Here is a 24,630-nt window from a genome sequence, read left to right as displayed (position 1 = left end):
CTGATTTTTCAAGACCATCCATGCCTCCTCCGTTGTGGTGACATGTTAAATTAATGCCATGACAGAGTCACTTACACTACAGACAATAGAACACAGCGCATCTGCATTTCTTCTTGTCCACGGGAGAATCTCATCCACAGTTGGAACTATCTGTTGTGCTGCATTGGCCGGATTTGGTCTCAGAACTGCTGGTTTCAGGTCCACCGCAATAGCAGTATCCCAAAGCTCGTATGCGCTTAGGATGGTCTTCATCTTGAACTTCCAGAGTGGATAATTAGAGCCGTCCAACTTTTCTCTTTCGCCGAACGGTGGGATTCGTAGTCTTGCGGGCTGGGCCATCTCTCACAATCTGCTCGCAAACAGAAACACACTACCAAATCTTCTTGCTAGAGTCCAGGCTCTAATACCATGTAAGAAAACAATACAACGTCTATGCTCAATAGATAACAGGATCTCATATGCAAGAGAGAAAACAGATAGTATGGAGAATAAAAAATTTGATTAATGTAAAACTGATACAATAGATGGCGCTGCCTCCCAGCCGTGCACTCCTGTGAAACAAGCTTCGATGGCATGCTGGAAACAGTAGAAGACAGAGGCTAAGACAGAGGCTGGATGCTAAGGAATCAGGGTTGCTGTAGCGAGTGATGAGATGGGCTTCACGGGCTTGCTCTTATATAGCCACCAGTTGTAGTCGGTTAGACCCAATTGGGTGACCAACCCAGTCCACCCAAAACGGTCGACTAGGAGTCGGTCCCAAAATAGGCCACCGACCACATGATAGAACCGGTGCGCAAAATAGAGCAACTAACCTACGGTCTCCATTCGGCCCAGAGCCATCCGAGATCATCTGAGGCTCCAAACAGGCCCCATAACCCAAGAGTGGACTGCCCTAGGAAATGCTCCATCTACCCTCAATGCGGTCAGTAATGGGATGCCTTCCCGCACTTGCATGTAGCCTAGTTGGTGGTGTGCCAACTCTATCTGAAGCCATCCAGCCATCAGGCCACACATGGCCCCCATCTGGTGTCTAAACCAGGACCTACCAGATAATCGAGATACTCAAATGCCTTCTCCTCATATGGGGGGCTTACAAGTAGAGTTAGCTGGTTCTTGCATAGTTACACGAGAGTGGAGCATTGATATCTAACACTTTTACCTCAAATAAGATTATGCCTTGGCCTTAATTGCTCAAATATGTAGCATAGATAAGGATGTTGGAATTGAAGACGATGAATTAATGGTACTAGAAGATACATTTGATCCCAAGGAGGTGCGCTCGATGTGCTTTAAGAAAATTATGGATGAGGAGGATATGGCTGATGAGACCTTCAACAAGGTTAAAACGCAAAAGTTAGAGGAGCAGAAGGATATTCAGCCAAAGGTGAAGGAGCAAAGGAAAACACAAAGTAGCATGGAAAGGAGCACTGATCTTTGGACCAATAAAATTTTGGAGGATGATGAGAATATGAAGGTATGCTATCTCACTATTTTCTCTGCTAGATCTTTTTTATCATGACTTGTATATCATTGCTTCTTTTTCTATACTGTTGCTCTATATTGAAGATGATAGTTTTCTGAGGTCCTATGGGAGCTGAGAAAGGGGACTTGGACAATTGTCTTCCCTTGCACAGTACATGAACAAGATCTCATTTGCCAAGATTTTGATATACCATAGATAATAAAGTAACAATGGAGAGACATCTGTCCACTTTTTTAAATGTTTGTCAAAGTTTCTTGGTAGGTACCAGGTAAATTGGCAAAATGACAAGGTTATATTAATTGAGAAATTATCTACTTTGGACATTTTTGGGTATGGCCCAAGCAAACAGTGCTCAAGGGCAGGGTACTTTTTGACATACACTACTTACGCTTTAGCAATTGAAATCAATGATCCTAGTTTTGGAGCATATAAGGCAAACAGACTCAAAGAAATATTTCAATGGCTTTTTAGAGGTATACTTCAAAGGTTGCAAATCCAAAAAAAAGTTTCATTGTTAAAAGTTAAACTTGCCTTTAATATGGCACAAAAGACAAGAAGAAGACAGATCCGTGATAATTCAACAATTGCACAGAAACACACAGAGTGGAGGCAGTCAAAGGCCTTTGTGAATCACAAGTGGATTGATAGAGTTGGAAACCTTATGGAGATTTATAACAATGCTTCAATGAAGCAAAGACTTTGTAATATTTTCCAAAAAAATTCAGTACAAATTCTCAGCTAGACTATCTTTTCTTGTAGGACTTTATATCCTTTGTAACTTTTGACAATACAATATACTTGAGTTTACTCTTGTACTTCTTTTACATCGAGCTGATCTCCTTCGATCTGTTTAGCCTCATAATTTAGTAGAAGCGACTCTCTAAACGTAATCAAATGATGCGTTCCATAACCATCTAATTGGCTATGTCAAAAAAAAGCATTTCTTGCTGTGTACTGAGACTTTTCCATTCCTTGTGTGGACCATATTGTAGGGCCTATCCATACTTTTTAACAAAATGTGGAAGGTGGTTATATAGAATATGCTACAATCATAGAAAATAAGTCAAAATTTTGTAAACCATGCTTGAAAGTACAAACAATGCATAAAAAACAAATTAATTCAACTTACCATGTAGTGTGTTATATTGCAACTTGTCCATCCTTGTTTCATTATTTTAGCTCCTCTTTTAACGCATGATGATCTCGCTCTTGGTCCATGTCTTTTTTGTCACAAAGCTAGAACAACTTGTCTAAGGATTTCCATACATCTACTTTAACATTTCTAGCAACACCATCTGCCATATCATCTTTAACTGCATTATGCACATGCTTCCAAAGGTTGTATCTCACCCTGGAAACATATCTTGATTGTCTACCAAGCTTCCCTTCTCTTTGTGGTTCTAATAAAAATCTTATTGCTTTGACTCCACCAATTGACGGTTTGATAGGAACATCCTTTCCATTTGAGGACTTCTTGATGTTTGTTATGATATGAATGTCTCCTCCATGGAGACCCATGTCTGATAATACTTTTTCTAATGTAGCAATTGCATTTTTCCTAATTTTTTCTGGTCAAAGCTTCTAAGCCAATCCAATATATAAAAAGACCAACTTTATGATGATTCTACATAAAGCATGCAATGTGCATATATGTACATTGCACAAAGGAATAGCAAGAACTGCTTTGAATTCATGATCAATCTTGTCCCTATTAGGAGCTTTCGTCCACCATTTAGGATCCATGACATGGGCTGGCTCCTTGCAGTAAAGGCATGGAGATTTTGAATTACCTCCTTTGCTTATGTTAAGCATACATTTGAGGGTCTTGAGGTCCCCTGGCATATGCCAATCAACTTGGAAATCACCCTTGCCTTCAACATGAAGTTGCCCTCCTTGAACCTGATTTTTTATGACTTCTGGTATTTTGGTATGGTGAAACACCCAAAACAAGGTTTGGTGGTCCTTTGTCTTTACCTGCCATTAAGAAGAAACTATATTGAAGCATCTAGATCTAAAAAATGAAATCAAACAACAATATATTTGAAAAATGAAAGTTCACACTTACCTCAAATCTCCCAACCACCAAATGTGCTTCTCTGATTGTACACTAAAATGCTTTGAGTTTTCTTTTGTGATTGATGTATCAAGTGCCCTATTCATAAGTGTGATGGTCACTCTTTCAATCTTTTTCTCTTTAACAATTTCACATTAATCCAACTTTATGACAAATATAAGCCATCCCTGACACTCTTCAAATGTGATTCCGTAAAACTCAACCATTCTTTTTTGTAATTGTTCAAGATTAACAAAAATATTATTCCAAGGATTATACACAGTGGTCCCCTTACTACCTTCAAATACATCCTCAATATGCAACCACTGACCAATAAAATCATCTACTTGTTCATTGAGTGAAGCTCTTAAATTCCAAACTTCTACAGGATTTGGAAGAAGCACATGTTTGATTCTTTGATCTTTAAAAGTTGATGAGACTACTTTGAAAATAGAAGAATAAACTTTCTTGCTAACTCCACTCTCATCGAGAGCCTCCTGAATTAAGTTTACATTAACTTTATTGCTTTCCTCGAAATGTTGCACAACATTGCATTTGATGGTTTTAAACTTATTTTCCTCAATCATCCCTTTCGCAATAGTCATTAAAAATAGAGCTTTCATTTGTTTTATAGGAATAGCGTTTAGATCAACATTTTCCTTTTGAGGCTCCAAAACTTTCCTATAAGCCGGATGCATAAATAAGAGTTAACATAGGAAGATTTACATAGCCACATTGCAAATAGCAAATGCTTTAAACAATCTCACCTTGCTACTTGTACTTGACGCTTGCACCCTCCACTTCTTGCTTTCAATTCTACAAGGTTGTGAAGTTTTCTTCTTGTAAGCCTATCTCCCAAAGGGGGTGCTTTCGATCTTGCTTTACGTGACTTCTCCCTCGTCTTTGTATGTTCTTCAATTTCATTATGTAACTGCTCTTTCAATCTAGAGCTTTCGGCTATCTACTGTAATTTTGTGTTCACATCTTGCTCATATAAATACTTATACATGTGCGCAACTTGATACTAAGCCATGATGTATCCATGCATACCTTTCGTTCTGTCGCCCACAAATTTCAGCAGTGTTGTCAGATTTGAGAATGGCGGTGTAGAACTTCAAATAAGACATTTTGGATAAATCTTCCCATCACACCATAAGTCAATATGTTGTAAATCTTCCCTCCTCATGTTTTCTCTTTGCATGGCACCTATGTGCTATCATTTTGGAAGAGGCGCATATTCTTCAACTAAATCAATATGAAGATGGTGTTGTCATCTCTTGTTGGCTTGTTCTATAGAGTTGTAGTTCAGTGTTTTGAGTGTAGTGTTTTTCCATTTCTTTGTGATTTCATTATTCTTTCATAAGGCAAAGACTCTTGATGGCGGTAAAATTTGAAAAACAAGCCTATGGCAAGATTAGTTATGGTGTTCTAATGGAGAAGCTTAACGATCATGGAGATGGCTAGAAAATGATTGAGAGAAAGACGTGGCTTATAGGAGCATTGAATAATAATGCTCATGAGATATGGGAGTGAATATACAAGAATATATTTATTCTTTCATCCTCTGTCATCCTCTGACATGTTTACAATATTTTATTGAGTATTTTATTACTTTCCCATATTTCGAACTCACAAAAAAAGGAGAAATTGTGGATTTCTCTCATGGCCCCAAAATGAGCTCCCTTTTTTCCTAATGACTCCATCAATTCCTTCTTGCCCACCTGCCTAACTTATCTCCCATGTTTGCGATCGGCACTCATCTCTCTTATGAGATTTGTGTGTTGCAATCTCATTTCAATATTCATGTTTGCATGTTTGCATTCAAAGCTAGCACTCATCTCTTTTATGAGAGTTGTGTGTTGTAATCTCTACTTTGATTTTAATGTTTGTTGTTCATCTAAGGCTAGCACTCATCTCTTTTGCGAGAGTTATGTGTTGCAGTCTCAATTTTTATAGACCTTAGGCTGGCACTCATATCAATCTTGAGAGTTGTGTGTTGCAGCTAAGTTTAGAGATGTTTTCATAGACACTTAGTCTAGCTCTCAAGTCTCCCTTGAGAGTTGTGTGCTATAGTCTAAGCTTGATATGATGCAATGTGTTCATAGACACTATAGGTCTGGCACTCAACTATCCCTTGATAGTTGTGTGTGTTGCAGTTAAAGCCTAGTATTAGATGTACATGAATGTCTAGTCAAAACATTCACAATGTCTCGTAAATAGATTTGTTGTGATTTGATTGTATTTTTAGATAAGTAAATGCGTAGCTTGAGCATCTGTGAGTTTGCATGCTTTGCCATTTGTCATTGTTGGCACTGAATCAATTTGAAATTCTATTTTGCAGCTTCATTGTTGCACTCCATGGCTCATGCAAGAGAGAGGATAAAGTGTGATCTCACTAAGCTTCAAAAGAAGGTACCGAAGAACGAGAATATGCACTTCTTAATCAATGTCGATCAGGACAAACACATGCCTCACAAATTCTGGCTTCAAGGTCTGATGTGTGCCAATTACATTTTAAATCGGGCTCATTGAGACCACTTTCAACAATGGTGAAAGTGATGTGCAAAATCTTGCAAGGATGATGAGGACAGAGTGAGGGCATTGTGTGAATATTTCCATATGTTTTTTCAAGACAATCTAGAGATTAATTGATGCATCACTTTGCACTAGAGAGTTGGCGATGTCTTGGTCAAATAAATCGAGACGTCATTGCCTGTAACACAAAGTGGGAGGGTCCCATCGTAGAAGCTAGAATCATATACATAAAAAATGCGTGGCAAGCCTTCAAGGGCAAGGGAGCTACCTTATCCTTCATTCCAAGTGTGCACCCACATCCCCAACACCCACCTCCTCAAGTATTGTTGCATCCCCAAGTACCATTGCATCCCCCCCTCCACAACCACAACCGGTACATCCCCTACATCCACTGCATTCCCTGCATCCACAACCACAACTATTGCATCCACAACCACAACCACTACATCCCCCACATCCATAGCCACAACCACCACTTTCCTCTTTTGCACATGGTCCCCCACCCCCTATATCACCATATCCACACCCAACTTACGTTCTGAAATTAGTTGCACATCCCTCGAAGAGGCCACATCATGATTTCACACCTTTTACACATCCCCCACACAAGTAGATAGGTTTTCCTCTCCTTCATTACCTACACTTGTAGCCCCTCATCTTCACCAGTAGCCACACCACCAAAACAACATGCTGAGCCCATTGAAGCAAGAATGCCATAGCAACCAGCACTCATGCTTCTCCAATGATGGGATGTTCAATTCACACCAACATCAATTGTGGGCACAGGAACATCTTGCAATGTCAGCATGTGCCACATTTCCATCAACTCATCTGATCCCCATAAAATTTACACTTGCAAGGTGTTCAAGTACTCTAGGACAGCATAGGATTTGTAGACAAAAGCATTGATGAAAGCCACATGCTTGGGGGATGTCACACACCTTGGCATCATCCGAGCTATAGGTCTAGTATCTGATACTAATCCATTGATAATATTATCATTTTGGAATGGAAATCATTTGGATAGATGGATGAACTATCTTGGACATGATGGAAAGAGGCCCTCTCTAGCAAGACATAGAGATGATGCAAAAATGCCTGTTAGAGCTCCATGTGTCTGTCAATATGTTTTTTATCTTCTAAGTGCACTTGTACACATTGTTCATGTTGCATGCACCAACATATTGTCCTACATCATGATTTGCATGTGCAAAACATTATGCTTAATTTCTCAGAGTCATCTGAAGAAATGTATCCAGGCATTTGTGATTGGGCAATGATGACACTGACGAGAACCAACAAGCAATATCCAGCATTTAAGAGTAATAGTCCCACGACTATTACATCTTTTGCTCAAAGGATTTGCCACGTAGCTCCGAAGTGCCTTTCCACTAATCTCTTAGTATTGCACAAGATGTGCATGCAATGTCCCACCATATTCTTAAGATGATAGACGTTTGTGTACCACCGAATTATACTGGTCCTACACAAGCTTTGATTGTGAGGCTGCAATGACTTGCAATCCAAGCAAAGCACATAGATCCAAACATACATCTTCCAATAGTAGAGTTTTGTAGTGTTTTTAAGATTGCAACAAGATATGGTTTACAACTCAGTCCCAACCAAGGACTTAGACTAGCAAATGTCTGATACAACCTTATACGTTTTGTGACATGATGGCTCATAACATGATCATTTTTGGAAAATTGTTGAGTCCTCAGTCCATGATGATTACTTAAATATTGTTTGTATAATTTGAAATTAAGTAAGGTGTTTAAGTAAGTGTCATGTTGGTATGATTTAAAAAAATAAGTTCAATGAAATAAAGTAGCAACACAATTAAAAAGTGTCATGCTGCTACGATTTAAAAAAAACAAATAATTTGAATTTAAGCAAATTTTTTAAACAAGTGTCATGCTTTTATGATAAGTGTTATGTTGCTATTCTTTGATATGCTTTGATGTAATTATCATTATTTTATACATGTTCGCACATTCTTGATGCATTAATTGTGTCATTTTTAAAGGGTTAATTTTACGATTGAAATGAGCACAGAGGGAAAGATTGTACCCAATCAGGAGCATCCTGAGGTATCTATGGACACACCTCTAGACAATGTAGGGTCTCAAGAGGCCAATTTGGATGAGAAACTGAATCACGTTGAGGCTCAAGACATTTTGAACAAGCAGTAACAGATGCTCAAAAGGGAGGGATTGGGTGTGTTTGCCACCATAGGTCTGGTGGATGACAAGACCATGCAAGGTGAGCCACTTTCTCTCTGACAAGTGGCCAGGTCTTTGTCTGAGTGAGTTTATAAGGAAAACATTATTTCTTCGAAGTGGCCGTGCTAGAAATAAGTACTCTCATCCCAAGTTATCTAATCTATGACACAAGTTCTAGCACACATTCTATGTAAGTGATTCATAAAATTTGAAGTGAACATGCCCAACAATCAATAAATTCTTGTGCACTTCATCGAGCAAGTGCACGTACATGATGTCTTCCATTGATGCATAGATTGGACCGATAGACACTACTTGTTGGGCACATGAAAGGGACATCTTGTCGAGCACAAGCAAGCAAGAGCTAAGAGCAGAGAGCCAACATCTTAGAGGCCTCACATATTGACTCCACAAGCACACAATGACCTTATTGACATAGCTATGTCAGCCATACCTTTTTGTCGATATGGTGTTACCACCGAGGACTTGCAAGCTAAGATTGCAAGACAAGCCAAAGAGATTGAGGACCGATGAGCACATGTCCACACCCTAGAGATGCAGCTCCAATGATACAAAACCAATTTTGGGGACTTAGATGCAAAAGATGATGTTGATGCATTTGATATTGTGGATTTGACCAATCTGGACAACCAGGGTGCAGGACCTAGCACTCATGGTACTTTTGATGTGGACCCTTGCACATTTGTCCATTAAGATGTTTTTCACACAAACCTATTATATGAGAAATTCTATTGTGAACATGTGTATCTAGATTCTAGAATGCAATTTTGTAAAGATGATCTTGAAATATATTTACTCTTTTTCAAGTTTCATAAGCAATGCAATTTTGTAAAGATGTTATAGTTCTTAACCTTCTAACTTTTAATGTTCTATTTCTTTATGCTCCTTTTACCTCTCTTGCTTGCACAATAGAAAGACTTTGGAAATAGGGATTATAGAAGCACATTATAGAAATGCTCACAGAGTGCATAAAGTAACTCCAACATAGAGTGCATAAAATAACTCCAACACACAACTTCTTTCCAAGGGGACATGTTAAGAACAGAAGAAGGCAATATGGACACCTGAGCATTATAAGAATACAACAAAGCATACATGCACCTTAATTAAATGGCCATATTTAAAGTTGTATTAAATGACCATATCCAAACCATCATTTAAAGTAACCTACAAGTCATTAGCTTCGTGCCTTCAAAATATAAGAGCCTCATCCTTTCATTTTCAAGTACAAAATGAGATAAGATGGATATGAGCATATGCGCTTTTCCATCACTTAACATATTCGCTTCTCCATCCCCTCACATGCAGCATACCAGCTTACATACTTAGAGCTTCATCCCATTGCTTTCAAGTACAAAATGAGACGATGGATATGAGCATATGTGCTCTTTTATCACTTAACATATTCTCCTATCCATCTCCTCACATGTGACATACAACACTGTATATGGCATTTAACATAGGTACGATATCGTCGATCTCTTTAACTTTACTATTTTTGCTGAGTCCTCTTCTTCACTGAATGCACCCTCAGCAACAACTTCTGTAGTCAAGCATTGTTCGTCAATTCTCATTGCATTGGATTCACTTTTTGCCCTTGCCACAACAAGGCCCTTTCAACAGCCTCAAATTTTTGAAGCAATAAACCAAATCTACAACTCTAATGGCTCTAACTAGTTCTGTATCTTTGAATGAATAAAATCATACACACTTCAATTTTTCTCACATGCACCTAATGATGTAGCAACAAAGAGCACATGTGTTGCAGCATGCTACAATTCCAATGTTTCACCACCATATTCCTTCCACCAAGTAGGTGAAACCATCATCTTAATAGCATCAAGATTCCATCGCCAAAAGAACCTTCACGGTTCATATACTTCACTTGTTGTTGATAGGCCAATTTGCCTTGCTCACCTAGAAGCAAGTTTTAACAAACCTCTCGAAAGTTACTTATGACTTCCAGATTCTGTGACTGAGCATGCATTTGGTATTGTGGATGTACTATAAACACAACTCTGTGGAAAGGGGTGTGCATTTGCTTCCATCTCTTATTAGCGAAAAGCAAGACCCGTTGGTTTTCCTTAGCTACAAAGCACATAGATTCTCTAACTTGGCGTATTTCTTCGGACATCTTCCAATATACTATACCCATAACAAAGCATCCGTGTCAACCATCCTCAATACAAGAAGCACAAATGGCTCAACGCCTTCTTTTCTACATTTCTTCAAAACGCAGATGACTATAGGAGATGTATGCATCTATTACCTAGTATTGTGTACTTGTGCTTCTTCTCAAGTCAATTCATCCATCGTCTAATAGCAACAGTCTCTATGAAAGCTTGGTGCACTTCCAACAATCAAGCAAGCACAAGAAAAGATGTGGCAAATCTAGTTTGACAAAATTGTCATAGCACCTTCGTTCAGTGCTCTCTGAATACTACATGCAAGTATTGATGGCTCTTTATAAAACTAACAATCACATTAGCATCTTGTAGCACTAGTTGCACAAATGGCAATTGTCTGATATCTTTCAACAAAAAGTTTAGAGTATTAGCCCCACAAGGCACCCATTTAATTGTGGGATACTTTGCTATTATCATCTCACCCACAGTCTTATAGTTTGATGCATTATCTGTTACTAATGCAATAACATTCTCACTCCCACCAATTCTACGAATTGCTCATTCATATGTTGCAGTTTTTTATTTTAGGGAGGTGTTGATAATCTCTAAGAACATTGTTCCCTTGGGAGTAATGTACATTACATTTATCAACAGTCTAGCCTGCTTACTAATCCATCCATCAAAAGCAAGAGTACACCCATATATTAGAATAATATCTAATATTTTTTTCTTTAGACAATCTATCACGGTCTTTTTTACTCTATCATGATTATCCATTCTCATTTTGTTATAATATGGCATAATAAATCTTGGTCTAGCACATGACTTCAAGGCATGATGAAACATCTCATCTCTCACGACATTGAATGGTATGCCATTTTTTACAAATGCTTCTATCCATCTCAAGTGCTCTTTGTGTACTTGTTATCAAATAAAACCATCCTCCATAGATGATTGATCTCCACTTTTTCTTTTTCTTACTTGACTGGCATTTATTGCATCAAAACTGACATGCGACCCATTTGTTTGTAAATTATGTGCTAAGGAACTCACCTATGATCCGTTTGTTTATAGATCTACATTCCCATTACATGCTGAGGTATCTCTTACATGTGACGGCTCTTCCATCTCTTCTCCTTCCATTATCTCATCGACCTTAGCACTAACATTAGCTTATTAGAGTTGGATTAACCACTCTTTTCACTTTTTCTAAATATGATTTGCACAAAGGAATACCATTAGATGGAGTGCATGTACAAGCTTCAACATCATTGCCAATCCCTAACAAATGTTGCTTGATGCGAGTAGCGCCGTTTGTAAACTTGTGTCCACAATGTTTACACTTCAAGAGAAAGACACTGAGGCGTGCACTTTCCATATCTCTGTCACATATGACAAAATCTTGCCGTGCACCATGCTTTTGAAGTTGCATGCAAAAACATAAATGATAACTAAAATATAACTTAAAAACATAAAGGACACATAAATCATTACTTGCGTACGCTAAAGGAACACAAAACAAAAAATATTTCATTGAAAGGAATAAATATTCATCCAAATACACTTTGAAGAATACAAAATTATAGATACATCCATTCAATGACAAGTACAATAGTAAATTATCTTTCATCCATTCATTCATATTCTCTTAAAAGAATATTAAATATTAATTAAAAAGAAGTGTAAAAATAAGTGATTGTAAATGCAAATCATTTATTCACATTGTCCTAAAACAATATAAAGTATTCTTTTAAAAGAAAGTGTAAAAATGAGTGAATGTAAAATATGAATTATTCATTCACATTCTATTGAAAGAATATTCAATAAAAGAAAGTGTAAGAATGAGTGAATGTGAGTGCAAATCATTCATTCACATTCTCTGAAAAAATATATGAGGATTACATAGTATTGTTTTTTAAAAAAAGTGTAATATATAGTATTTTTTCAAAGAATATATGAAGAATATATAGTATTCTTTCAAAAAAAAAGTGTAAGAATGAGTGAATGTAAGTGGAAATCATTCATTCACATTCTATTGAAAGAATATTCAATAATCATTCAAAAGAAAGTGTAAGAATGGGTGAATGTAACTGGAAATATTCCTTCACATTCTATTGAAAGAATATTCAATATTCATTCAAAAGAAAGTGTAAGAATGAGTGAATGTGAGTACAAATCATTCATTCACATTCTCTAAAAGAATATAAAGTATTCTTCAAAAGAAAGTGTAAGAATGAGTGAATGTAACTGCAAATAATTCATTCACATTCTTTGAAAGAATATAAAGTATTCTTTCAAAAGAAAGTGTAAGAATGAGTGTGAGAGTGCTCTCAACGGATGCAAGAACGGAAGATGGAGAGAGAGAAACAGAGAGCCACACAAGTTTTGGTGGGTGCAAAACCACCCTAATCTCCTTTTTCATTCATTTATATATGTGTTTGAGTATTGTACATAACCGGGGTAAAGGCACAGTGACCTTTAACCCCCACAACCTCCCACCTAAAGGACAATGTGCCTTTAAGGGAGAACAGCCAGTGAGCATACTATCCAATGCCCATCAATACACGACAATACTCAAACCGCTGACTAGGTAGATTCTTCGTCAGCATATCTGCAGGGTTATCATCTGTATGAACCTTGATAAGCTCTATGCGCTTGTCCTCAAGTACCTCCCTGATGAAATGGTACCTAACCTCAATGTGTTTGGTCTTTGCATGAAAGATCGGATTCCGTGCTAGCTGAATAGCACTCATGGAATCACTATGCAATGTCAGTACACCTCTATGAATCCCCAAATCTCCCACTAGCCGATCAAGCCATATAGCCTCCTTGCAACCCTCTGTGGCTGCAACATACTCAGCCTCTGTGGTAGACAAATCAATGCACTTCTGTGTGCAAGACATCCACGACACTGCACCACCTGCAAAGGTGAACACATAATCAAAAGTGGATCTCCTACTATCCACATGCCCTGCATAGTCTGAATCTGTGTACCCAAGTACACGTATGTCTCCTCTACCAAAGCAGATGCACATCTCCTTGGTACTATTCATGTACCTCATGATGCACTTAACTGCCTCCCAATGCCTCTTTCCTGGATTAGCCATATACCAGCTAACAACTCCCACTGCAAATGCAATGTCTGGTCTAGTAGCTATAATAGCATACATAAGACTCCCAACTGCTGATGCATAAGGAACCTTGGCATCCTGGCCCTTTCCTCATCTGATTTGGGACTATCTGTATGACTCAGTTTCACATATGGAGGCAATGGAGTACTCACTTCCTTCCCCCCCTCCATATCGAAACGTTGTAATACTTTTGTAGCATACTCTTTTTGTGAAAGCCAAAGGAGTTTTCTACTCTGATCACGCGTGATGCACATACCAAGAATATGACCTACAAGTCCCAAATCCTTCATATCAAAGGCATCATGCAACTTGGCCTTTAATGCATCTAGCTCATAAGTATTCTTGCTAGCCAATAGCATATCATCCACATATAGTGCCAAGATTATCAGGCTATTATCCTTAGCCCTTTTAGTGTAGAGGTAGTGATCAATTTCACTCCTTCTAAAACCCTAGGACCGACTGAAAGCATCAAACTTCTGATACCATTCTCTAGGCGCTTGCTTAAGACCATAGAGACTCTTCTTCAGCTTGCAAACTAAATGCTCTTTGCCCTTTTGTTGTACCATCAAGGCATGGATGGGGTACTAAGACAGGCCATTGATGCAGATGAAGTGCCTAAGGTATTGAAGCATTATCATGATGGATTTTGTGGAGGCCACTATGCCAGTGACTGTACAGTTAAGAAGATTTTACATGCTATATACTATTGGCCGACCTTGTTCAAGGATGTCACTTTGTATTGCAAAACCTGTGAACCATGCCAATTCTTTGGTAGGAAGGATTTGCGTCCTGGGCAACATCACCCAGTGATGTCCTTCCATCCGTTTAAGAAGTGGGGAATAGATTTTGTCAAGCCCTTGCCCATGACTACCCGCAAAAAGAAGTATCTTTTGGTAGCCACTCAGTTTGTCACTAAGTGGGCTAAAGCTATCGCCCTCCCCACTGCAAATGGTAAGGCACTTTCAAATTTCATATTTGAACATATCTACACAAGGTTTGGGACACCCATGGAAATAGTCTCTGACCATGGGAGTCCATTCTTAAATGAAGCAGTGGAGTTACTCATGGATCGCATGGGTATTGATCATCGCACTTCTAGCATCTATTATCCAGCATCCATGGGTCAAACGGAGCATACCAATGGCCTCCTTTGTAAAACCATGGGAAAAATGGCCACAAGGAATAGGAGCCAATGGGATCAAAAGGTCACAGAAGCCGTGTGGGCTTACAACCTCACTCATAAAATGTCTACAGGTCACACTCCTTTTGAGTTGGTGTATGGAATTGAGGCAGTTTTACCACTAGAGATAGAGATTCCGGCCTTGAGATTGGCACAAGAATAGAGGATGACAGAAGATGAACATGTAGACGCTAGATTGGTGCAACTTGAGAAGCTAAATGAAACCCGACGCCTTGCACTACACCAAACAAAGATCCAAAAGAATCAACAAAAGGCCCGCTTGGATGCTAAGATTCGCAAGGGATGGGAAAGATGCTTTGCTGAGGGGGACGTTGTGCTATGCTTTGATAACAGATTGGACCACCAAATGGATAAGAAGTTTCTGCCACTGTGGACCGGTCCATACAAAGTCATCAAGGAATGTAGCAATGGGTCTATACAAGTTCAAAAGCTGCATGAGCCATATGGTAGGAAGGTGATCAACAAGCGTTATCTCAAGCCCTTCTTTGTGCGTGATCGACCTAGGCATGGAAATGCTATGCATTCCCTGCCTGGGGGGGGGAAGTGTTATGGATAAATTTGTCTAAGGAAAAAGGCATTAATATGTGTGTGTGTTTGTATGTGTGGCAATAGTATCATAAAATATGGTGTGCATAGGGCCTAGGGTTGAGGTGGCAGGGCATGACCATGTGCCGCCCTTCCACGTAAGAGGACCCATAAGGTGTGATGTACATAATCCATGGTAGTAATATAATAAAATGTAAGGTGGCATGGATCCTCCATGTGCCACCCCCCCACCTTGGCTGCATTTAGTGAGATATGGCTCAAAGTCCATGGAAGAAGAAATATAAAATAGGTGGAGATGGATATTATATTGGGTTATTCCCTCCATAGAGGATAGGCTCATGTGGGGGAGGTATAGAAGGTCCAAGAGAGCAAGTTAAATAATGGGGAAAGTAGGATGAGGTGGCAAGATTCCTTGTGCCAACCCTCCACTTGTCCTCCTAGAGGTTTGAACATATTATAAAATTGGGAGAGACCAAGGGAGTATCATAGACTTGAGATATGGGGCTTGATTTATGTGGAAAAATGAGGCAAAGGTTTGTCGCACACAATTGAGAGTGTGTAACCGCCTAGCCCACATGGGAGACTTTTCCACACACACCATACATGTGGGAGGATGCATTTATTGGGAGAGAGCCCCTCTCTTGGCTATAAAAGGAGGGGGCTATTCCTTGATGAGACACGCTCATTCTTGTAAAGCCACCTAGCTAGTACTTTGATTTCTCCCTTCCCTTCCTTTCAAAATAAAGCATGGTCCTCTTCCCTTGATGTCTCCATCTTTACATTCCTCCTCCCATCAAGTACATGCTTCTCTTCCCCCTCTCCCTTTCCCCTTGTGTCATAGTCTCCCTCTTCATTCTCTCCCCTTCTAATTCCTTTTTCCCTCCCATGATAATGTTTCGCCCTCACATTCTCCTTTCCTCTATGGCCCTCGAGCATCGCCATGCTTAGCCTCTAGCCTCTGATCCTAATTTCTTTTCTGGCCAATACTGGTTGTAGACCCTAGGAAATATTTTCTCCTCTTGGAACGCCTATCCTCATTTTGCTTTAATCTCCCCACTGTTTGCCTTTTTTGGCAGATCCTTTCTTGGGAACCTTGGCACGCTGTTCTTTCCACTTCATGGAATCTAAGGCAATATATTTTAGCTTAGAAGAGTAAAAAGGCCAATGAAGAATGCAATTTCTATAAAGGGAAGAACATAACCTACAAATAGGGATGCCTTGGACCGGTGTCTCTTGCCACGAGGATACTCTAACCACCAAGGACACATCTTTAGCTCGCACATTGTGATGTCATTTTATTATTCCATGCCCTGGATACATGGAAGAAGGTCTACCCACAATAAGCCAATCATTGCAATCCATTGGAAGATTTGGAAGATCCCCTGCTTGCATTAGCCTAAGAATCCACCTACAAGAAACCGAATCTTGTCAGCTTGAGATTGACAAAGTGTCCTAAAATGGTACACTTAGATTAGTCCACACTCATACAGATACACAAGATGGCACACAGATACTATCAACTTGGGTTGCTTGTCAAGGGTAAAGGATCATGCTGTTATACAAATAATGGAAGGCATCCTTGAAGTGCAACTACCAACATGATCTCAAGTAGATCATTGCATCTGCAGGCAATCCTCCTAGCTCTCCTGCAAGATTTGCAACTAGCTCCATGGTAAGGTCAATGGTTGGGGCCAGTATGTTTCCTTGCATATGTATTTATGAAACTCCTTGTTATCCCTTGGCATTCCAAGGTTCTTTTGGTTGTGTTCATTGCATGCTAGTATTTTTAAAATCTCTTTCTTCATACAATTCAAAAAATATCTACGTCGGTCTTCACATGAAAGTACTTTAAATTCATAGGAATAAGGTCCATCTTTCCTAGCAGGTTTTTTTTAAATCCATAAGGTATCAACTTGAGAAATACATCATCACTAAAAACCACAACAACATATGTTAGATCTCCCAAGGCATCATGCAAAATGGGTGTAAAAACCTCATGCATTCACAAAAAACAACCAATAGTAGTTCTTGACAGCATATTTCAAAGCATGATATTGTGCTTTTCAAACCAATAGGAATAAAGAATGATCATACACATATAAGAAACATCATCTACTCCCAAAATAGCTACATTGATACTAGCAATCTATGGCCATTAGCATACTCAATCCTCCTAACTTGTGCCACCATGTGATTGATTCTCTTGTTAATTTGGCTTACCCAAGATAGTTATAAACCCTAAACCTTGGAATCACACCATGACTCTTCTTGATACTATTCTGAGTCTTAATGTTCTCCTAAATATCACAATCGAAGGCATAAAAGAAATTTGGGTGAGGAACATGAAAGGATTTTGGGAGGTTATGGTGATCAAAAACCAAAGGTGTTCCTTAGTTTGATTTAGAGTTTAACAACATATTTCACTCATGATCTATCCATGTAGAGTGCAAACATGAAGTTCCTTGTTTGTCATTGTTCAAAGGATCAACTTTCCTACACTAGCAAACATTTGAAACATACAGTGATTGTGTGATGACATGGGAAGACTTCAAAACACATATCCATATTCAAACAAGACATGCTCATGGGTTGGGACATGTTCAAGCAAAGGATGGTAGAGTCAGTATCGGTATATACAAATCAATTTGGACATTAATTTAAACTTTACATAGATGGGTGAGTTAGATTTAGTTTATACAAATTCACCAAGGGACAACTTTATTGAAGATAGAAACCTTCACAACTAAATCAGAGCAAGCAAAAATATATTTGAGAGATTTGTAGTGATCTATTTGGGAGGCAATTAATTAGTTTATTCCTAGCATTGTGTCCTTAAAGTGGAGACTACACTATGAGCTATGGATGATTTGGGAATGGCAAAGATCAGCTAAGGGGTGAAAAGATAAAAGAAAGTTTCCACTTTTCAACCAAAAAAGAAGCCATCTTTAAATTAGCTACAGAAGTGGGTAGATCATTGGAGATTCAAAAGAATAAATGGTTGACATTCAAGAAACTTGTCATACAAGTTTCTTGAATGTCCTTTGTGAAAAGACAACACATGGAGCTGTCCTCATGCTCAAAAAATGGAAAAGAAGATGAAATTTTGAATAAAGTTGCTTACACACACCAAATCTTGATACCAAGGAAGTCTTGGAGGTGTATTCAAGATAAACGAGCCATGCTTTTTGGCATATGATTGACACAAAAAGTCATAGACCCTAGCATGGCATCTATTCTTGGGATTAAACATGCCACTAGCCAAGGTATCAATGCTTTAGAGGTTTCAAGGGTATGCCAAATGCAGAGCTCTTTCTTGTGAAGGGAAGCTTAAAGCAATCTGTAGACCAAAGTTGAAACAACAAACTTTCACATGGGAACAATTGACCTTGTGGATGCCAGTTTGGCTTTTCCATGGCATTACGAAACTTGGTGTGGATCAAATGGGCATACAATTATGATAAGGAAAAACAACAACAACCACATCAATAAGTAGGTCTGATTGAGAATATATTCCTTTTGCAAATCCTTTTTTAGTGTATAAATTGATTTGCAATCAATTCATTCTTGTTATAGAAGATAGATGGATGAGAAGTTCTCCTTTTATCAACTGCCTTATCATATTAGTAAGGTACAGTACGACAAGATTGAAAGGAAATTATCACCTCCTCAAGCTCCTTGAGCTCTCCATCTACCTACTGTGCACAGCCTACCCCCCCATCCCTTTCTCTCTCTCAGATCCAATAGTTGATACTACTCACTCCTCCCACCTCCCCCCCATTCTTCTATTCTTTGTGTGCATCAAGGTAGCATCTATTGCGCGCCATCCTCCCAATATACTTCTTTTCCCCTCCTCCTCCACCTCATGGTGTAACTCATTACTTTATTATGGCTAGTGCTAGAATTCGGGCTATGCAATTGGCCTAAGTGGCCCTTTGTCTTGCCCAAGGCTATTGTTATAGGTTGCAAGCTAGTAGGCCTACCTACCATTGTAGTTTTGGGGGCTGTGTTATTCTCTCCAAAAAGAGAGTGTAATAAGCTACATGCATGAGAGTGCTCTCAACAGAAGCAAGAACGGAAGAGGGAGAGAGAGAAATAGAGAGCCAGACAAGTTTTGGTGGGTGCAGAACACCCTAATCTTCTTTTTCATTCATTTATATATGTGTTTGAGTATTGTACATAACCGGGGTAAAGGCACAGTGACCTTTAACCCCCACAACCTCCCACTTAAAGGACAATGTGCCTTTAAGGGAGAACAACCAGTGAGCATACTATCCAATGCCCATCAATACATGACAATACTCAAATCGCTGACTAGGTAGACTCTTCATCAGCATATCTGCAGGGTTATCATCTGTATGAACCTTGACAAGCTCTATGCGCTTGTCCTCAAGTACCTCCCTAATGAAATGGTACCTGACCTCAATGTGTTTGGTCTTTGCATGAAAGAACGGATTCCATGCTAGTTGAATAGCACTCATGGAATCACTATGCAATGTCGGTACACCTGTATGAATCCCCAAATCTCCCACTAGCCAAGCAAGCCATATAGCCTCCTTGCAACCCTCTGTGGCTACAACATACTCAGCCTCTGTGGTAGACAAAGCAATGCACTTCTGTGTGCGAGACATCCACGACACTACACCACTTGTAAAGGTGAACACATAACCAGAAGTGGATCTCCTACTATCCACATGCCCTGCATAGTCTAAATCTATGTAACCAAGTACACGCATGTCTCCTCTACCAAAGTAGATGCACATCTCCTTGGTACCATTCATGTACCTCATGATGCACTTAACTGCCTCCCAATGCCTCTTTCCTGGATTAGCCATATACCGACTAACAACTCCCACTACAAATGCAAGGTTTGTTCTAGTAGCTATCATAGCATACATAAGACTCCCAACTGCTGATGCATAAGGAACCTTGGCCATCATGGTCCTTTCCTCATTTGATTTGGGACTATCTGTATGACTCACTTTCAAATATGGAGGCAATGGAGTACTCACTGCCTTCCTCCCCTCCATATTGAAATGCTACAATACTTTTGTAACATACTCTTTTTGTGAAAGCCAAAGGAGTTTCCTACTCCGATCATGCGTGATGCGCATACCAAGAATATGACCTGGAAGTCCCATATCCTTCATATCAAAGGCCTCATGCAACTTGGCATTTAATGCATCTAGCTCATAAGTATTCTTGCTAGCCAATAGCATATCATCCACATATAGTGCCAAGATTATCAGGCTATTATCCTTAGCCCTTTTAGTGTAGAGGTAGTGATCGATTTCACTCCTTCTAAAACCCTGGGACCGAATGAAAGCATCAAACTTCTGATACCATTCTCTAGGCGCTTGCTTAAGACCATAGAGACTCTTCTTCAGCTTACAAACTAAATGCTCTTTGCCCTTTTCTTCAAAACCTTCCAGCTGCACCATATAGATTTCCTCATGCAAATCCCCATGCAAGAAAGTTGTCTTGACATCCATCTGCATAAGCTCCATATCCTCTGATGCCACTAGTCCAAGCATGCATCTAAGTGTGGCCATCTTCACAACTAGAGAGAATATCTCATCAAAGTCCACACCCTTCTCTTGCTTGAACCCTTTAGCGACCAAACGGGCCTTGTACCTAGGCACATCATCACCTGTGACCTTCATCTTGTAGACCCATTTACATGGCAATGCTTTCTTTCCATGTGGCAAAGAAACCAAGTCCCAAGTCTTATTCTTCATAAGTGAACTCATCTCTGATTGCATAGCATACTCCCACTTGCATTGATCCTCGTGCATCATAGCCTCTCTGTAGCAAGAAGGCTCCCCGCAATCAGTAAGCATCACCTATCAGGCAGTCTAGACACTCTAGATGATCTTCTCAAGGGCATTTCAGCTTGCTGTCCCACCTGCATATCAGCCACATTTGGCTCATCATTTCCACCAATAGATGATCCATCATCTACCCTTGTTTGTATACTTGTGGGAGTACTTGGTGGTACCATTTCTTACACATTTGGTGCATGGACAGCTTGCTGTCTATCAACATATGTAGGTCGATTCACATCCTAAAAAGTGATTCTCCTCATTTCCACATCCCTCATGGGTGCCTTATGCATCTTCTTCTCATTATAAAGACTACATCATGGCTGCGTATGATCTTCTTTGCTTCTGGATCCCAGAGACAATAGCCCATCTCTCCACTTTCACCATAACCCAGAAAAAAGCATTTCCTAGACTCAGGATCTAGCTTCTTTCGAAGCTCTTTTGGCACATGTGCATATGCCTCACACCCAAATATACGCAAATGAGAGTAAGAGGGCTTCTTGCCACTCCATGCCTCTTCAAGAATACCACCATCCAAACTCTTACTAGGTGATCTATTGATCACATGCACTGCAGTCTTCATTGCCTCAGCCCAAAAACCACCAAAAAGACTTGCATTGGAAAGCATGCATTGCAACCTTTCTTGAATGGTACAGTTCATCTTTTCTGCAACTGGATTTTGCTCTAGAGTACGAGGGGATGTGAGCTCCCTCTTAATCCCACGTGTATCACAGAAATGTTGAAAGTCATGAGAGAGATACTCTCCACCATTGTCAGTCCGTAGGCATTTAAGCGTTCTACCTGACTGATTCTCAACCAAGGCCACCCATTTCTGAAATACCTGGAACACATCACTCTTCCGAGCTATAGCATAAGCCCACACTTTCCTAGTTGCATCATCAATGAATGTCACATAGTATTCAGCCCTGCCTAATGACCATGTAGGCATGGGACCACATACGTCTAAATGCAACAAATCAAGCTTTTCAAACTCTTTCTTTCCCCTTCTTTTATGGGCTGATTTAGTCTGCTTCCCATAGAGACAGTGCTCACAAAATTCAAAATCAGAGAAACTCAAATGCAGTACGTAACCCAAATGGCATAAGAGTTTCATTCCATTCTGACTCATGTGCCCTAACTTGCAATGCCACAAAGAAGTGCTTGGCTACTCGGTTATTGCAACAACATGATCAAATACCCCTGATACATGTAAGGGATACAAAGTGCCACACTTGGCACCCCTGGCCAAAAGCATAGAGCCCTTCTGAATTTTCCAACTCTGAAAGCCAAAAGTGGTGTGCAAACCAGCATCATCTAGTTGACCCACTGAAATAAGACTCTTAGTCAACTTAGGCACATGTCTCACATGTTTCAAAATAAATGTAGACCCATTTGCAAAAGAAAACTTTATGTCACCTACTCCCACTATGTCACATGCATAGTCATTTCCAAGATGCACACAACCTGCCTTTCCACTGTCATAAGTGGAGAACCATTCCCTATGGGGAGTAACATGGAATGAAGCACCAGAATCCAAAATCCAATACTGGGAATATGCATCATCTGAAGTGGTAAGCAACTCTGCAGATAAACTATACATAAAGAGAACGTCATTGTCACTATCATGTATGACTACATTGATCTCCTCGATCTTCACTTTTCCGTTGTCCTCCCTTGGACTCTCTTCCTTTTGATTTGCACCCCAATTTGCATTCTTTTTCTTATCCTTTTGCTCTCTATTCAGCTTGTAGCAATCCTTTTTCATATGGCCCTTCTTGCCACAGTGGTAACTCTCAATGTTCCATGCCCTGGATTTCCTATGAGACTTCCCTCTTTCTTGGGACTTCCCCCTGAACTGTGATCTGCCCCTTTGCACATTTAAGGCTGCATCTTGCTTGTTGCCATCCATAGACTTCCGTCTAATCTCCTCGGCCAACAAGCTACCCATAACATCATCAAATTTTAGTACTCCACTAGGTGTAGAGTTACTAACAGCTATACGGAAGGTATCCCATGAGGATGGCAATGAACATAAGAGAAATATTGCCTTACTCTCCGCATCAAAATTCATCTTCTGAGCCTGAAGCTGGCTGAAAATAATATTGAATTCATTCAAGTGAGAAGCAATTGAGACCCCTTCCTTCATCTACAGCTCAAACAACCTCTTCATGAGGTAAACTTTATTAGAGGCAGTTTCCTTTTCATAAGTGGCACACAGTTTCTTCCACAAATCTTCCGTAGTCTGCTCATTTACTACTGTGAAATAAAATGACTCTGCAAGATGAAGTCTAATAGTAGATTTTGCTAATGCATCCAACTCATTCCAATCATCCTCAGACATATTTGCAGGCTTAGCTTCAATCCCTGCCAGGGTTTAATTTGCTTCTTTTGAATAAGCACATCCCTTATTTGTTCTTTCCACAAAGAAAAGTTTGTCCCATCAAACTTTTTAATGCTAAAAAACTCCTTTTCAGACATGGAAGAGGATGCCATGATGCAAATGAAGCAAAAATCCCAAATGCTAGTGCCTACAAGAGAGAAGCACACCAAATACCAGGTGCACCTAAATGTGTATGCCACAATAGAGTGAAATATCACCAAAACTCATGTCTCAAAGAATTTGACTCATGTGCATGTACTATGCATCCATATGAGCAAATCTGGCCCAAAAGAAAATGCCAACTGCAATGGCAATCCAAAATGCCAATAAGTGCCAAATGACTCAAGCATAAACACCGTCAACTGGCATATGCATTAATAATATCTCATCCAAGAGAGCATAGCACTATTAATGCATCACCTGCAATGTGTCAAAGCTGTCCCTCAGCATAAAATAGCATCCATGTGCAAAGCGTCCATTAAAACTAGCATCCCACAAGGCAATTTGGGCCTATCAGCGCATCGAATAAGGACCGCAATGCATCCAAATGGCCTATGAATCATCCACTGCAACCCAATGCACACCACGAATGAGCGTACACTGCTCAAACTGCAACTAGAGTGATCTGCATAAGGTATGCTCAAGAAATCATAGTCCTACAGTAATGACCGCTACTGAAAATGGAACCTGAGCTGCCTCAAAACATGGGCGCCATTGCATAATCGAACTCAGCAAGAAAATCTGCAAATATGTCTCTTCTGTCGGAACTCCAAAATCCCAACCGATGAGTGAGAAATGGGAGTCAACACTTATCCACTACCATGTGGCATAAATGTAAGGTTTCAAAACCTTGGAATGAAAAATGCATAACAAAGAGACGAAATCGAATACACAGAGATCTATAACTCTGAAAATCCTCCACCGAATCGCATAGGAACTGACAGATAGGGGTTTTTGGGCGTCCGAAATGCAATGGGACAGACGGTTTTAGAAACCGTGGTCTCAATCACTGGGTCTAACACACGGACTGAAAAACCTTTTTGGAAATAGAGCTATTTGTAAACTCCATCAGAGTGCGAATGATGAGCAACATAGAAGTTTTAGGACCTCTTG

At 39.6% G+C, this 24,630-nt stretch overlaps 1 pseudogene; it reads right to left on the bottom strand.

Annotated features, from left to right (window-relative positions):
* Window positions 1–2,719: 2,719 nt before the first annotated feature.
* On the bottom strand, window positions 2,720–4,663 carry LOC147898700 (uncharacterized; annotated as a pseudogene).
* Between the last annotated feature and the right edge of the window lie 19,967 nt (window positions 4,664–24,630).

The sequence above is a fragment of the Dipteris shenzhenensis genome, chromosome 9 (assembly GCF_047967505.1).
Source record: "Dipteris shenzhenensis isolate YYH24624 ecotype China chromosome 9, Dip_SZ_1.0, whole genome shotgun sequence".
NCBI classification, from domain to species: Eukaryota; Viridiplantae; Streptophyta; class Polypodiopsida; order Gleicheniales; family Dipteridaceae; genus Dipteris; species Dipteris shenzhenensis.
The sequence above is the reverse complement of the archived record's forward strand: the minus strand, read 5'-3'. Positions and strand labels throughout refer to the sequence as shown.